A 14,746-nucleotide genomic window follows, 5' to 3' on the forward strand; every position below is an offset into this window, starting at 1 on the left:
GGAGGGGGGCGGGGGGGAAATATTGTTGGTTTGGTTTCCATTTATTTATTCATAGCTAGTGTCTACACAGGTTAGTGTTCGTGTTAGAAAAAACATGCTGAGGAAACATCCCTCACCCTTGGAGCTGGCCTTCCTGGGGAAGCTCTTTTCCTGGGTGCTGTTTTGTGGCATAGGCAGGCCTTCATCTACCTGCAGAGCCCCCTCATGGTGCCACAAAACAAGGGTGTCCACCTGCCCTCACCATGGGCTGCGTGTGCCCTGGATAGCCCAACTCAGTGCCATGGAGTACCTTCAAAATAAGGGGCAAGACCTTGTCCTAATTTGCTTTTCCGTAGGGAGTTGGAATAAATCCCAAGAGGCTAGTCATGGTGCCTCCTGTTCCCAAGAGGCTGTGGTTGAAGAGCTCAAATGTGACTGTAGGCTCTTTCAAGCATTTCTCTCTGCCAACAAATTTTTGCTTGAATCAACCTCATCCAGATGTTGCTCTTGGCCAAGCACTGGCCCACGTTGACAGCAGTCGTGTGGTGAAGCAGGAAGCCTCTTGCAGACAGCTGGTGCTTGAATCCATCTTATCTGACCACTTTGCCTTGAAGCTGCTTTTGGTGATGGAGTAGGTCTGGAGAGAGAGCGGGTCTTTGTGTGTGAATGTTGTGGGGGAAGCACAGGTTCCTGTTGTGGTTTGGGTGCATCCCACCAGGAAGGCCTTCAAGCACTTCTCGCATCCGCTGGATCCATGCCACCTTGCAAGCAAGAGAGCAGCACTGCACACTCTTTCATTATCAGCCAGTAGTATGGATGGAACATACTGCTTTCATTATCTTTATTTTTAGCCTCTGTCTCCTTCTAGCACATCTGTTCCTGTACAGGCTGTGCACCATTAGCCAGGAGCAAGTGGCCATAGGTGGAGGAGAGATATCTCTGCTGATCACACCAAGGGCCTGTGAGAGACCAGACCTCTAGAGTTTGTGAAGTAATTGTTCCCAGGTTTATTGCTGAGCCTCTGGTATTACGGCAAGCAGGACCTCTCTGAAACCAGGCCATCCTTCACACGTTCCCACCTTCCTGCTGCGTCCCAAGAGGTGTTCACTGGAAGCAGCCAGCTGGGATAGCTGTCCGCAAACGAGACCTCGCTGCTCCTGAACCATCCCGGATTTTGTACAAACAGCAATGCCAGCATGGGCCCCATAATATCCATCAAAGACAGCTGAGCTCTTCCCACCGACTCTTCCAAGGGTTGGACTGCCCCGCTGGCCGTCCTGTGGGGCTCCCCGAGTCACCGCCTGCCGCAGGAGTGCAGAACGCAGTTAGCAGTAGGTTCTCATTACAGCCAGAATTACTCTTCAGCCCTTTTTCTCTTCCTCTGTTATATTCCTCGGTCCACCACACCCTGCAAACGCACGGCCAACCCCTTTCATTCACATTCAGATTAGCTTCTTCCTCTGAGCCTCTTCTCCTTTCCACTGCCCAGGTCTGCAAAGGAAGGACATTTCAGAGGTTACACTGAAAGAACAGCAGCCCCTGGAATTTTTATTCATCCCATATCTAGAAGATCAGGCTGTAGAAGACTTCTCTGCAGGTCCTGTGGGGAGCTGCTTGAGAACTGAACCCTCAGCACCTCCCCTCACTTTAATCCTCCTTTTTAGCTCCCGGTGGATCTGATTAGGCTGACAAAGAAATGAAAGCTGCCAAAGCACTTGCTATAAGCAGAGACTGGGCAAAATGAGACTGAAGAGGATGGGGTGAACAGTGTTTCTTTGTAAAGGTTTTCAAAAAGCCCTCATCTGATAAGCAGAAGTGGCTTGTTACAGAGAAATAGGGAGAAGCCCTAGCAGTTACCTGCTGACATTTCATAAATTTTAATTCTGGGACATCAGCAACACCATTACAACCCAAGCAGTTTCCTCAAAACTGGCCTGAATGAGCTCTAGGTGGTACCATAAGGTCAAAGACTCAAGGAAAGGTATATAGTTTACCGGGAAGTGGACTTTCCAAAGAGTCTTTGAGTCACAAGAAAATTTCCAGAAGCAGTGTGACCAAATCGATACGATCACTGAACCTAATCTCCTCTGGTCCAAGTCCTCTTGTGCTTGCAGTAATCCTTGTACAAGGCGTAGAGTCAGTGTGGTCCCCATGTGCTATACGAGTTGCAGATTTTTAATGACACTTACAGGTTGTGGCGGCCCACAGCAGAGGAATGTCATTTGTTGGGCACGTAGCAGCTTTGTGGTGCATCAGGGAATCCAGGATGTGTTTCCAGGATCTCATCCAAAGCAGCAGTTTTAATTTTTGCTCTCAGTTGTAGACACTTCTCTAAAGAAATGGAATATAACCAGGGACTGTAGACTCAGGCGTTAATTCAGGCCCCGGGGAGGTAGATGAAACACTGTGTAAATGAAGACTAGCACAACAGAAAGGATGCAGTAAGCTGCCTGTCTCATCCCATCCTCGCTCTCTGTGCTGGTATTTTGTTGGAAGGGGTTATTGTCAGATCTCACTGTGTAAATTATCAGTCTAAATATCCCCTGACTCACACTGCAAATGCTACTAAGGGAGCCAGCGTAGTGTCAGTATAAAGCACGCCCCGTGCCAGATCCCCAGAGAAATCACTGCAGAATCTGGTTGACCTTTAAATAGAAGATGGATCCATCTCGCCTACCTTTGGACTCCTCAGTTAGACTTCCAGGCAAACCTGGTTTTCTGGGCTCCCATATTCAGAGACAGGCAGCTCCGAAAGATGGTCCTGCCCTTCCACAGAGGGGTCCCGAGGCCAGTGTCTCCCCAGCAGCTGCAGAAGGAGGGTGCAGCTCTCTCCTCGACAGCCGGGCTAGGTGAGATTGCTGCCACAAGGACTGCACAGCATGGACTGCTTCCCATTCCCTCTGCCTTGTCCTTGGACAGGGATGCGTTCTTTGTCTTGAGTATCTACTCATGTCTGAGCAGTGAATTAGGCCTATGGTAAGTATTATAAGTGAAATCCTTATAGCTTGATGGGGAACATATGTCAGAATGGATTTTTGCTCTATTATCGCTACTGCCAAAATCAAATTAAATTAATGCAGCGTGTGAAAAGTCAAGAAGAAAGCCCTCCATGACACATCAGGGATCTTGCATGGTTCTCTTGGCTGCGCCAGCAGCAGGATGAAACTAGGAAGATCTCTGCTTCGTGACTGAAAGGACCTTGAGACCATGCTCCTCAGCCTGCCCTGGTCGCTCAAGGCTGATGTGTTCCTTGGGGTTGTGCTGAGCCAGCCCAAGTAGCTCTCATCCTGTAGTAGAAAATGCCCTACAAACACGTGTTGTTTATATGGCGCCTGGTTTTTACATCTTGAGAGCATGTTACAGACCCTAAGGAGATCCTCCTCCTCCAAGCCACAGCCGAGTTACCGCTTCACCAAGGGACATGTCTTGCAATCTCTGCTCTGGGTTTTGCTGATAAAACAATGTCATCTCACAGTGCTGTTGCTTGGCCTGTACCGGAGGGGTGAGGAGAGCAACGAATTGGGCATGCGAGCCTGGGAGTTGGATTTCCCAACAGAGCTCAGCTCTGAGTGTTGGGAAATCAGAAGGATCCTTCCGTTTGCCACAGCTTGGGAACACGAAGGTGAGCATCTGCGCTTTGCTCAACTGTTCCCGCTGTCACTCTGTGCGTCCCACAGCCCAGGGGTGACATGGGCCAGCTCCAGCCGACTCTGCCATCCTTTTTTATTGAGCACCAATGGAGGCAGCGTGTTCTGCACCCGCTTGGGCCAGCTGCATCCAGCACAGCACCCTCTCCCCAACCATGTGGGCTCTTGGCTCCAGAGGAGGAGGTTGCAGGTGTTTCAAGGCTATTTTCAGCCCTGAATCAGCGCACATAATTTCCCATCTCTGATGCAGCTTTTCTTCATGTGTGCACTGCGTGTGCCTCCTTGCTTGCTCTGAAAACCCTTGCTTCTCCTTGCCTCCCTACTACTCAGCCCTCTGGCCTGAATATTCCCCCTTCTCATCTGTCATCAGAACGTTGCTCTACTCTCCTCAGTCATGGCTCTGGCACAGATAACCTTTTGGAGGTGCTGCTGAGGGGTGGTGCATCTGGGTCCTGGGCCAGCCGTGATTCACAGGACATGATGGGCAGGATGAGGGAGGCTGTTTGGCGCTGAGTGAGGCTGAACAGCCCACAGATCCATACATCTGGGCGTGAGATGGCAGAGTAACTTTGATCTGGCTGGTGCCCACTTGCAGATCAGCTGTGCTTCTGGAGCAGGGAGTCCCACACCTAAACCACCCACTTGCAAAATGCCAAGCTGTGCGGAGAGAGCCAAGCCTGCAGGTCATGACAATCATCAGTCTCCTGTCATCGAGGCAAGCTGACTCATGAAGGAGCAGCAAAAGTGAATAAATGAGCCACTGAGCAGCTGCTGAAGCAGTGCCTTGGGCCGCATCCTCGCTAGGACAAGCCTCTGGAGCCCACCTGGCTTGGCCAACGGGTGAGCAGGTACTGAATTACACCTCGTGTGATGATCAAGGTGACAGTCTCCTGTCCCAGACTTCATTAGGGTCCGTAACCCAGAGGTTCCTCACACATTGCTTGCTCATCTGTCTGGTCAACACCAAATGGTTATCCCTAATGTGAAGCCTGCTCTTTCCCCTGCTGTTCAGTGCTCAATGGCTGGTAATTTCCCTGGCATGTAAAAGCTTTGGAAAATTAATGTAGAGCACGGGTTCACACCTTGTCACAAAGATGCAAAGTTTAATAAACTGTGGAGCCAAACTGTTGGCTTCTTCACATTAATGCAGGCAAGCAGCTGGAAATAGCTCTACAGAAGAAACTCGCAGCAGGATGCCAGAGTCAGAGCACCCAGAAATTCCCCAGCAGCTGCTTTGCTCGGCTGTTGAAGCAATTGCCTCTGGAAACAGGAACTGTATTGAACCAAGTGAAGAGGAACAGTGCCTCAGGCCAAAAAAGATAAAAGTGCATGTACGATCTTGCACAGATCTAGGAAAACATTTTTTCAACACCCCCCCCCCCTTGCTTCAACCTCCTGCATCTGCAGAGATATTTAAAGATGAGCCCAGCCTATTTCAAGGTGTCACTGGAGTATCCATTCCCCCCTAGAGCTTTCCACAGCCCTGTCACTCTTCTGTACATCAGACTCCTTCAGACGGGTCCTTTGGTTTGGGTGTCATCTCATGTTTTGTGTCACCTGCTCCAAGCAGCAGCTGTTGGAGCAGGTATTGTGCGGTGCAGCGTCTTGGCTTTCACCAGGGGACGGAGGGATAAACCAGAACACCCGAATCACCACTCGACACATGTCCATAGAAATACGTATTTCCTGAAAGAGAAGGGTGATGCTTTTTACCACCGAAGGCTTTCCTGCACCTCTTAGAGCAACCTGCTTACTGTGCAGACCATGTGCTTTCCCCAAAATCAGGCTGCCTCACTTGGGCCTGCTGAGAAGCATCTTAGTTTTCAGGTATTGATGGCTGGGAGAACCGAAGTAAAATAATCATGTGTTACCGGCTCAGCCGCTGCCTTTGCGGCACGGGGAGGCTCTCACGGCGTGCAAAGCCTGTCTCAGAGCAGTGTTTGCAGCAGGGGAGCATGGCGTAGGCTTGCCTCAGTGCCACAGGGCTGGCTCTCTGGGGAAGGAGGGCAGATACACGGCATTCAGCCCCCACTCCCGTGGGCTGCAGAGCCGCGATTCTTATTCCCGCTATAGGATCCACCCACTGCCTTTAATGATTCATATCGCTCACTTGTATCACTTAACCCATTCCTAAAGTGTGCACTTAAATAATTTTCAATCTGTTATTTAATCATATTTGCCAGGTCTCCTTTCCATTCGGGCTTCAGCTGGGAAGGGGACTTGTTCAAGAGCACAAACTGGGGAGAGTCATGCACTCTGCTGAGCGTTTCAGCTGTGGGATGGGAACAAATGGATGGGTTTGTTTCATATCCTACGTGGTTTCATATCCTACAAGTGCTCTCTCGACTTGCTGTGGCAGAGCATGTTAGCACTGGCGTCTTTGCTGCTCCTCTTCCTTCTCTGGCTTTGTTCGGGGGGTTCATTGCACACCCAGCCGCAGAGCCTGCGGTTTCACATACTGAGCTGAGCACAGGAGCACTGGTTCTGCCTGTGGTTCTGGAGAAGGTCTTGCCCATGGGCAGTCTGGATGCTCTGGCACCCAGAAAGCAAACAAGAACCCAGTCGTGTAGTTTTTGTTAAAAATCACAGTTTTTAAGCTTAGCTTGTACATGCTTGGCACCTGAATTGTGGTATTTCACTGCCTGGCTTTGGCAATAATGGGAATAGCTAAAAATACAGATGCCAGTGGGATGTAAATCTTCTGCGGGAAGTCTCTCAGTATTAGAGTTCCTCCAGGTTGTGAGTGGTGTGTTCATGCTACCCGTGGTCCAAGTACTGCAAAATGAGTCAATCTGGGTGTTTCACCAAGTGCAGAAAGTACACAGGGCATACATAAGCTTCTTAAAAGAGGCCCAGTGATCTCTGAAGGGATCAATTCATCTGTGTTCATCTTTGCTGCAACAGTTCAAATGGTGGCAAAAATTACCCTCGTCTGGAAGCGGCTTGAACATGCCTTATTTCAGGACTGAGCTGAAAAAGGCCCGTGAAGAAGAACTCCTGCAGAGGGAAGAGGAAGAGCCCAGATTAGTTACAACTGTCTAACCGGGAAGGGTTATAGCTGGTTTTTATGACTGATTATCATGCACAGCGTGAGGGCTTATTGTGAGAGCTCGCACACTTCTCTCTTCCCAGCCGTCCTTTGCGCTCGCAGGTTCTGGTGAAGCAGCCGCCTGCGTTGTCGGCTGTCTCAGCACACGCGCGGTAGGTCACGCTTAACAAGCACAGGCGGCAAATCCTGATTGCTCTGCAGGATTTGTTACACCAGGAAAGACGTCTGGGTTTGACAGCGGCCGTAACGTGGCTCGGCTCCCGTGTGTGGCGTGAGGAGAAGCAGCACGGGGCTGGCAGGAGCAGCGTGGCAGGGCACAGGGGCACGGGTAACGTGCCTCGCCTGGGTGTGTGACATCTATCCCACGCTGCAGGGGTGCCACGCTGGCAAACTGGGCCCCCTGCAATCGTTCATGATGCCGGGAACACGTAGGAAAGCTCAAGGAGAGAGTTTTCTGGGTTCTGGCATGCATTATTGAGCTTTGTGGGTTGTTTCTCTTGCTGCAAGCTTCAGCATTTTTTATAGGCGTGAGCTTTTCCCCCAGCAGTCATGAAAAAAGATACCCTCCAACATTTGCTTAAAATTGGAGTAAGAAACATGGGACAGTCTGAAAAACTATTGATGTTTTGCAATTACTAGTAGACATCAAGAAGCTCCAAAAGACAGAATAAATTAACACAGTGATTTTAAATACGGAGCCCATAACAAGGAGACAATTAAAACATTCCTTCTTAGTCATGCACACATCTGGACGAAGTGCAGGTGGAAGAGATCTATCTTGTAAAGGAGGAGCACAAAAAAAGGAAAATACAACCCAGTGGCATATTTTTTAAAATTGCTTCATCCTTTGAGATGTACTATGTGCTGGAAGAGAAGAGGGAGGCAAACACCAAGTTCCCACCAAGTTTCTGCAAAAACTGAGGATGCATGTGCTTTTGAAAAGCTAGCAAAGACTTTTTGCATGGGGATTGTGTGACAACAAGCCCGAGAAAGGAGCTGCGTTGCTGTGCCCTGCATGCGGACCCCCCAGCACCAGCACCGTGGGCTGGCAGCACTGTGGGCACGGGAGCCACGTGTGTCTGCATCCTTGTGAGTGTCCTCAGAGGGGTGTGAAATGCAAAATGTACATGCTGCTTCGCTGCCGAGGTAGAGCTTAACATTTTATTCTCAGCTTCGTAGATGTGGGAAGCCAGAGGAGAAGCATGGTCGTAAAACTACATGGCCATTTCGAGTATTTTAATAAGGGGAATGGATCTGGCTGCGTCCTGCTTTAGCAGGCGACCATTGCCACTTTGCTGATGTGACCTCGGGAGTGTCGTGCCTTGTGATGGGCTGGGTTGCCATGGAGACTGCCGGGATGGCATCAATAAATGCACAGCAAGGTTATGTGCAAACGGAATATAGGGGCCTTGGGAGTGTAAAAATTAAGATAAAGCAAAACAAGATTTGTGTGGAAGTCAGAAAATTGTTTAGGAAATACCTGCATTCCTCAAAGAACTGCGGTCTTCCTTGATGGACGGGGTGGGATATTGCAGGACGATATATTATATTCACTGTGTTTCAGGAAGTGCTTTGTGCAGATGGTGGAGCGTGGCTGGGCTGTAGAAGGCAAACTCCGCTGGAAATTGGCTGGTGGTTATTTTTTTAAATTAAAAAACTTAGTAGAGCTATTCGCTGTTCTTTCCCATCATTCCTTCCCTTTCCCTTCATCGTTCTCTTGGGTAAGTCCTTCCTATCTCCTTGCCAATTGGCATTTTTTCTGGCTTCAGCATCACTCACCTCTAAGGCCGACCCTTTCTGGCAGGCAGTGCAGAACCACCCTCCAGCCCTTTCTGAGAGGACAAGAGCGGTCCTGGCGCGCTCTCCAGGACCATGGGCCACCAGCCGGTCTGCTGTGGGAGAAGGGTGGTGGTGGGTTTGTGGTGCCTGGCTGAGGTTTAACAGCTCTGGCACAGGTTCCCAGTGTGGCAGTGGGAGCCCAGGTAGGGTATAGTGGGTATGAAATCCCGGAGCAGCCTTCCTCACTGCCCAAATAATTTTTTTTTAAGTGTGTACTTAGAGGTGGCCTTGCCACGTTCACACCTGTTCTTTACCACATAAGGCACGCAAAGTCCTGAATCTTTTATATGTTGCAAGCTCTTTGTACAAGGAAGGAAAAAGCCTGAGCTGTTCTCTTGCCTCAAATGTCAAGTTGTTCAAACCGCCACGGTCCTGTTCCTGTGCAGCCCCTTGTCCAAAGGTGCTGTGATCCCGCTGGGGGCTGCCACCCGCGATTGCCTTAGAAACAGCAAATGGGAATGAGCTTCACCAGGGTTTGAACTTGGCAACATCCCTGCATGGCGTAGCCTCTCCTTTTCCGTGTCTACACCGAGCTGTGACAGCAGCACAACGCTGCCGCAGCACTCAGCTTTGATGTGAAGGCCAGCGCCTCTTGTCCAACGTGCTGCGCGGCGTCAGAAGGGGTGTGAGTATTCAGCTCTGCGGCTTGACTTCTTCCCAAGAGCTGGCAGGACAAAAACACTGGCAATTTGCAACCTTTCATATTCCATTTTCATTGTGTGTAGTCACTGGCTGCCACAGCTACCAAGAGTGTTTGCGCTGCAGTGGCGTTTGAGGGTTACAAGCAGCAATAGTGGGTCTGTGCACTGAGAAAGGGCTTGGCTGGAAGAGAATGCAAAACAGAGATGAATTTTATACCTTTTTTTTTTTTTTTCTGTACTCATGAAAAGCAAATGCACCATTTCTTCCTCCCCTTCCATCTCCCAGAACCAATATACAATTCTGACAAATCAGCCCTGAATGCAAATCCAATAAAGTTAGCATAATTGTCTTTGTTATGAGGAGCTGGAACAGGCTGCTCTGCATGAAAATCAAAATAATAAACCACTAAAACATAATGCAGTTGAGTGATTGTAAACCTGGCTAAGTGTCCCCGTGAAGGTGTGGGTGCGGGGTGGGGGAGCTGTGCAAGGGGAGGTCCCTGGGGCTGAGCTGGGCAGCTCCAGGCAGCTTTTTAAGCTTGCTGGCGATTTTTAAAAGAAAATATGCAATGGAGGGAGGGGCAGGTTATTTTCATGTATTAATGTTTAACAGATGAAGAAGTAAAACTGAAGCATTTCATGACTGCAAGAAACAACTGTGTGAGATCTTGCTCCTTTTTGTGTTGTGTCTGATTTTAAAAGATCGCACAGATGAGTATTGCAAATAAACCAAGTCAAAATACTCAAAATATTTTGTGTAGAAAACATTGACACAAAAACAGCTCTCTCTCTCTTTTTTTTTTTTCTTTCAAGAAACTGTTCCAAAATAAACAATTCCATTAAGATGAATCTGAAAGATGTGATGTGAGCGAGCGTTAACAAACGTTTAGGTAGTAAAAGCATTCACTGCTTGTTCCTAAGCCCCAGCTCCAGGAGTCCTGAGAATGCAGAATTGTAGCTTTTGTCAAAAAACACACAAATGCAAAAGCTGTGGCCTTCCTGATTATGGAAATCCAGAAAATGAAATGACCCTGCTGCAATGCTTGGGAGAGCTGGGCTTCCACCCCGTGCAGTGGAGATGGTGGCCGTGTGCCCTGGGAGTGCTGGGGGTCTCCTCCCTTCTCCCTCCCCGGGCTTTGCTCCCCTTCTTTCCCTCTGCAATGAATCCTGCTTACATCCACATTAGGAGCACACCCGCCAACTGCTCTGTAAATATTTGCTTTTAGCAGGTTTCCCCATGCACCTTGGGGCCGGGAGGTTGATGTGACCCCGGAATAATTCTTGCATTTTCTCCTGCCTTTGCTAAACAGGTGCCAGAGCAGCTCACATGGCGGAGCAGCCCAAGCCTCCTGCACTGCTCGCCCTGCTCGCCCTGCTCGCCCTGCTCCCAGCCCTGCCGCAGGGAGCCCAGGAGCGGGGCCGCATCCAGCCCAGGAGACACAGCTTCCCAAAGGTTGCGTTTAAAAGAGGCCCAGCTCCTGAAACTTTGAAAGCGGGGGAGCAGGACTCGGGGCGGTGGAGGAGCCCAGGAAGAGCAGTTTGCTTCCTTGGGAGAAATTGATTTTAAAGCTATTGATGTTGCTTTTGAAATGCAGCCTGCTGTTCGTCGGCATTTAGATTACCTTTCTTTCTGCACACCCGCCTTTGTTGTTTTAACATCAAAGAAACGCTGCCCTGCTCTGCTAAGAAATCGCTTCTCCCCTGCTATTTGGGGTATTTCCAGCCTTGTGCTCCACCCAGGGGGGCTGCAGTAGGGTTCAGCTCCTCGGGGATGGCAGCGATCCCGGTGGGACATGCACCTGAACAGCTCTGACACCAAGGTGGGCTTTGGCTCTGCGCCGCAGCTGTGAGAGGGGGCATCGAGATGGCAACGGGGCGGTGGGACACCACGGCAGATGCTGTGCCACCCCATCTCTGATGGAGGGCTGGGATTTGGGTTTCTCCCCTTCTTATGCCGAGGTGGGGTTTGTGTGTCTCCTGCTGCCTGTGCTCCCATCTCCAGTGTTGCTGTGTCCCCACACGGTGTGGCTTTGGGTGGCCCCGTTTGGCTTCGGTGGCCCCACGAGCCCGTGGCAGCTGCCTCAGGTGAGGATCAGGGCGTACAGCGGTGCAGCCTGGCTCCACACGCAAAAGCTGTTTCTGCTCTGCCTGAGCAGAAGGTATGGGGAGGGGGGCGGGGAGGGGTTGGCAAGCAAATCAGTCTGGAAATGACAGTATCAGCTCCTTCGGCTTTACGTGGTTTCTTCTCCCCCCCCCCGCCGTCCAGTCCCCTGCTTCAACCTGTGCTCTTGAAGAGGCTTTAGAGCTCATCTGTGCTATTGTGCAAAGGAAACCTCGAAAAGGTTAAACCAATCCAAATAGCTGAGTCTTTGAAATAAAATAAGAGTCCCTCCTAGGAAGAGATTCGCTGAACAAAAGGGCTTCAGCAGTCAGCTTGATTTCAGCAGCTTTTCCCAGAAGATTCAAAGGGGTGACCCCACATCCAAATGCCCGCAGAAAGCAAGCTGAAACCCTTTCAGATGAAGTGTGTCTTCCCAGAGGGTCTCTGTCCCCACTGTCAGGCTCCCAGCTTCTCCCTGGACAAGGCAACCGATGCCCTGGGTAAGCAGCGGGGGCTGGGGCGGCGCGGGACCACCCTGCTCGGCGCTCTGCTCTCAGCCCCACAGGAGCTGAATCACCAGGGGCTGTCAGAGGCCCTGGCTTGTGCTGGGGCGTTTTGCCTGCAGGGATGCTGTTTTGGTGGCACAAGCTTCGAACAACGGGGGTGGAAACCTCCCGCTGGGTGTAGCATGCCTCCTAGGTACGGATTGATGCTTTTTGCCTCCGTGCTGCAAACAGGTTTGGTGCTCGCAGGTGCTTCTGCACGAGTGCTCCCTGTTCTGGGGGAGAAATGTGCTCCCTGACAGTTTCTTCTCTTTTCTATTTGCACAATTAAGAGAAATTACAGAGCGTTTGGCCTGCTTGTAGTATTTACATCATAAGCCTCACGATATTTGTTTTTCTTAAACCGTCCCAGCATGGCCCGGAATGCCCCCTCCCAAGCCAGCCAAGCAATGGGTAATTTCATCTGCAAGCATTTTTAGCAAATGCCAAGGTCCAGAGCCTGAGCACGCAGTGGTGATGGACATCATCAGACACGCTGTTCCACTTCATTTTAATAATTGCACATCCTTTGGGGCACGGAAGGTAGAAAATGAGGTAGAGCAGAGCATTGCTGCGGTTGTGAACACCTACGGGAGACCTTGGCCTCCTTCGCTGTGCCACGTGTGTTGCTGAGAGCTGGGGGAGCAGTGTGGAGTGATAATCCCCATTACAAATCAATCCCTGAGTTGTCTGGGACAAGGACAGCATGGGGACCTTGATCACAGCCACAGGACCTGGCAGTGTTGCTGTCATAAAAAAAAAATAATAAAAAAATACAGCTTTTAATCCTCTTAATTGGTTGCATTACTGATACTCCCTGGCGCTGGCTGGGGAATGAGAAAATCCATAAAGTGGTCTGGTTTGTCCATCCCAGCTTGTGCCTGAGACGGTGCTGTCATTCAGAGCGGGGAGAGGAGAAAGCACCTGAGCACTCACCAAAATTCCCCTGTCCCCTCCATCAGCCCTGCACTGGGAAACTGGTGCCACTGGACCCATTGCAATTTGTAGCACCCAGAAACCATTTACAGTGAAAGACATCAAGGGTCTAATGAGAGAGGAAGGATTTTTTTTTTTTTTTGCTTTTGGAGGAGCCTAATTTTCTTCCCTAAACCTTTGCCAATGACAGACACTCTCATAAAGCATTTTTATTGGATTTTCGAACAATTTAATTAGCGTCTCCATCCGTGATGGCTGCAGAATTGGTGCAGAGCAGTCTTTGGGGATAGTAAAACAGAAGTGGCGGCAGTGCTTTCCATGCACAGGGTGGAGGGGTGAGGACAGCGAAAATGGAGAGAACAGAAGGACCTGGGGTGGAAACACAGCTTGGCCAGATCTCCTCCAAGGGCTGGGGGGAAGCCAGGTGCATTGATGTGCCCACCTACCTCCTTTGTGCTTTCTTGAGGGGCTTTGCAGAGTGGGCACAGCCCTGAAAGGTACAAGCCTGGCTGAACTCGCTCCTGGCTCAAAGCTGGGACTTTGTCTTTGTTCTGGAGCAAACCAAGACATTCCCCTGGCAGAGATGTTTGGCCTGGGGGGCAGCACGAGCATATCCAGAAGACCAAGGATCCTACGACAAGTCAAGCCTTGTTCCTCTTCACCCCTTGCCGTGGCATAGCTGCCTTGAACCGCTGTGGGCCAGACATCAGTAGGGATGAAGCTCTGGTTCATGGGGGCGTTGAGCAGGACCTGCCCTGCTACCCCCCGCACCATGTTTGAGGACCGTAGCTCAAGGTTCTTAAGCCCCATCTAGATGCTTTGGGACCAAGTTTCAGCAGTTGTGGTCACCATCCTGGATGGGAAGGCTGCACGGGGCAGGCTCCAGCCCCGCTCAGCCCACACGCAAGCCCCCTTTTTCCCCTGCAGCCCACCGCAGCGCAGACACGTCGGGGCTGGATGGGCCCAGGGAGGGAACACGCTGGCTCGGCATGGAGCTGCCGCGCGGAGCAGGAGCAGCAGCCTCTGCGCAGCCCATGTGCTGCCGGTCGTGGGACTGACAGCTTCTTTTTTAAGTCTTTTTTAGTTATTTGCAGCAGTAGAGATACAAAGGGGACCGGGGTAGCTGGGCCATGCAGAGGCAATATGTTTATGAGCTTGAATTCCAATTAATACCCAGGGGCTGTCTGGTTTATATCAGTGCACGGCATTGGCATTCAGCTCTTCTTTTATATGGATAAAGTACGTGCCGCATGATTCATTTAGGGCCCGCCAAGTCACACGGGTTCCTGCATCCCGGCAGCAACATCTGGCTGGTGTCCTGCCACCCGGGCTGTGCTGAACTGGGGGGCTCGGTGCCCCCCCCGCCCCAAGCCGTGCCGCCCCACGCCGTGCTGTGCCGGAGCTGTGCCGCGGAGCTGGCCCCAAAGCTGACTGATCACCAGATCCAAAAAGCAGGAGATGAGAAGCAGGACAGGAAAGAAGAGGAGAAAACAAGAGGGTGAAGTCATGTATTAGGGAAGGGCTAATGGAGAGCAGCCAAGCTGAGGGCTTCTAGCCAGCTTCCTGACACAGGATTCGGAGGAATTTTGCAGTTTCACAGCAGAAATAGGTGCCTCGCACCCCGAATCTTCTGCATCTCCTAGGGATGGGCCTGGGAATTAACTGATCCGTAGAACAAAGCCTATTTTTCAACAAGACCTTTCTGAAAAAACAGGGTTTCAGCAAGGAAAAGTAAAAAAGATTCTGGCTGGTCTGGAGCAAGGGAGGGAGTGCTTTGCTTCTGGAGGAGTTGTATTTAATTTTTGTTCAGTTTATTAACAGAGCTTCTATTTCCAAGCATAGGAACAGGCTCTGGATCTCACAGACCTGTTGCAGTCCTGCATGTGCAAATTTTCCTGCCTGGTAGAAGAACCCCTAAAAGGTTTCTTCTGAGCTCAAGTGAGTGTGAACCAGGCACTGAGCCCAGCCTGCCGGTGAATTTTGTGATGCTTTTCATGCTCCATCATGCCTAA

This window comes from Falco rusticolus, chromosome 13, assembly GCF_015220075.1.
Source record: "Falco rusticolus isolate bFalRus1 chromosome 13, bFalRus1.pri, whole genome shotgun sequence".
NCBI lineage: Eukaryota > Metazoa > Chordata > Aves > Falconiformes > Falconidae > Falco > Falco rusticolus.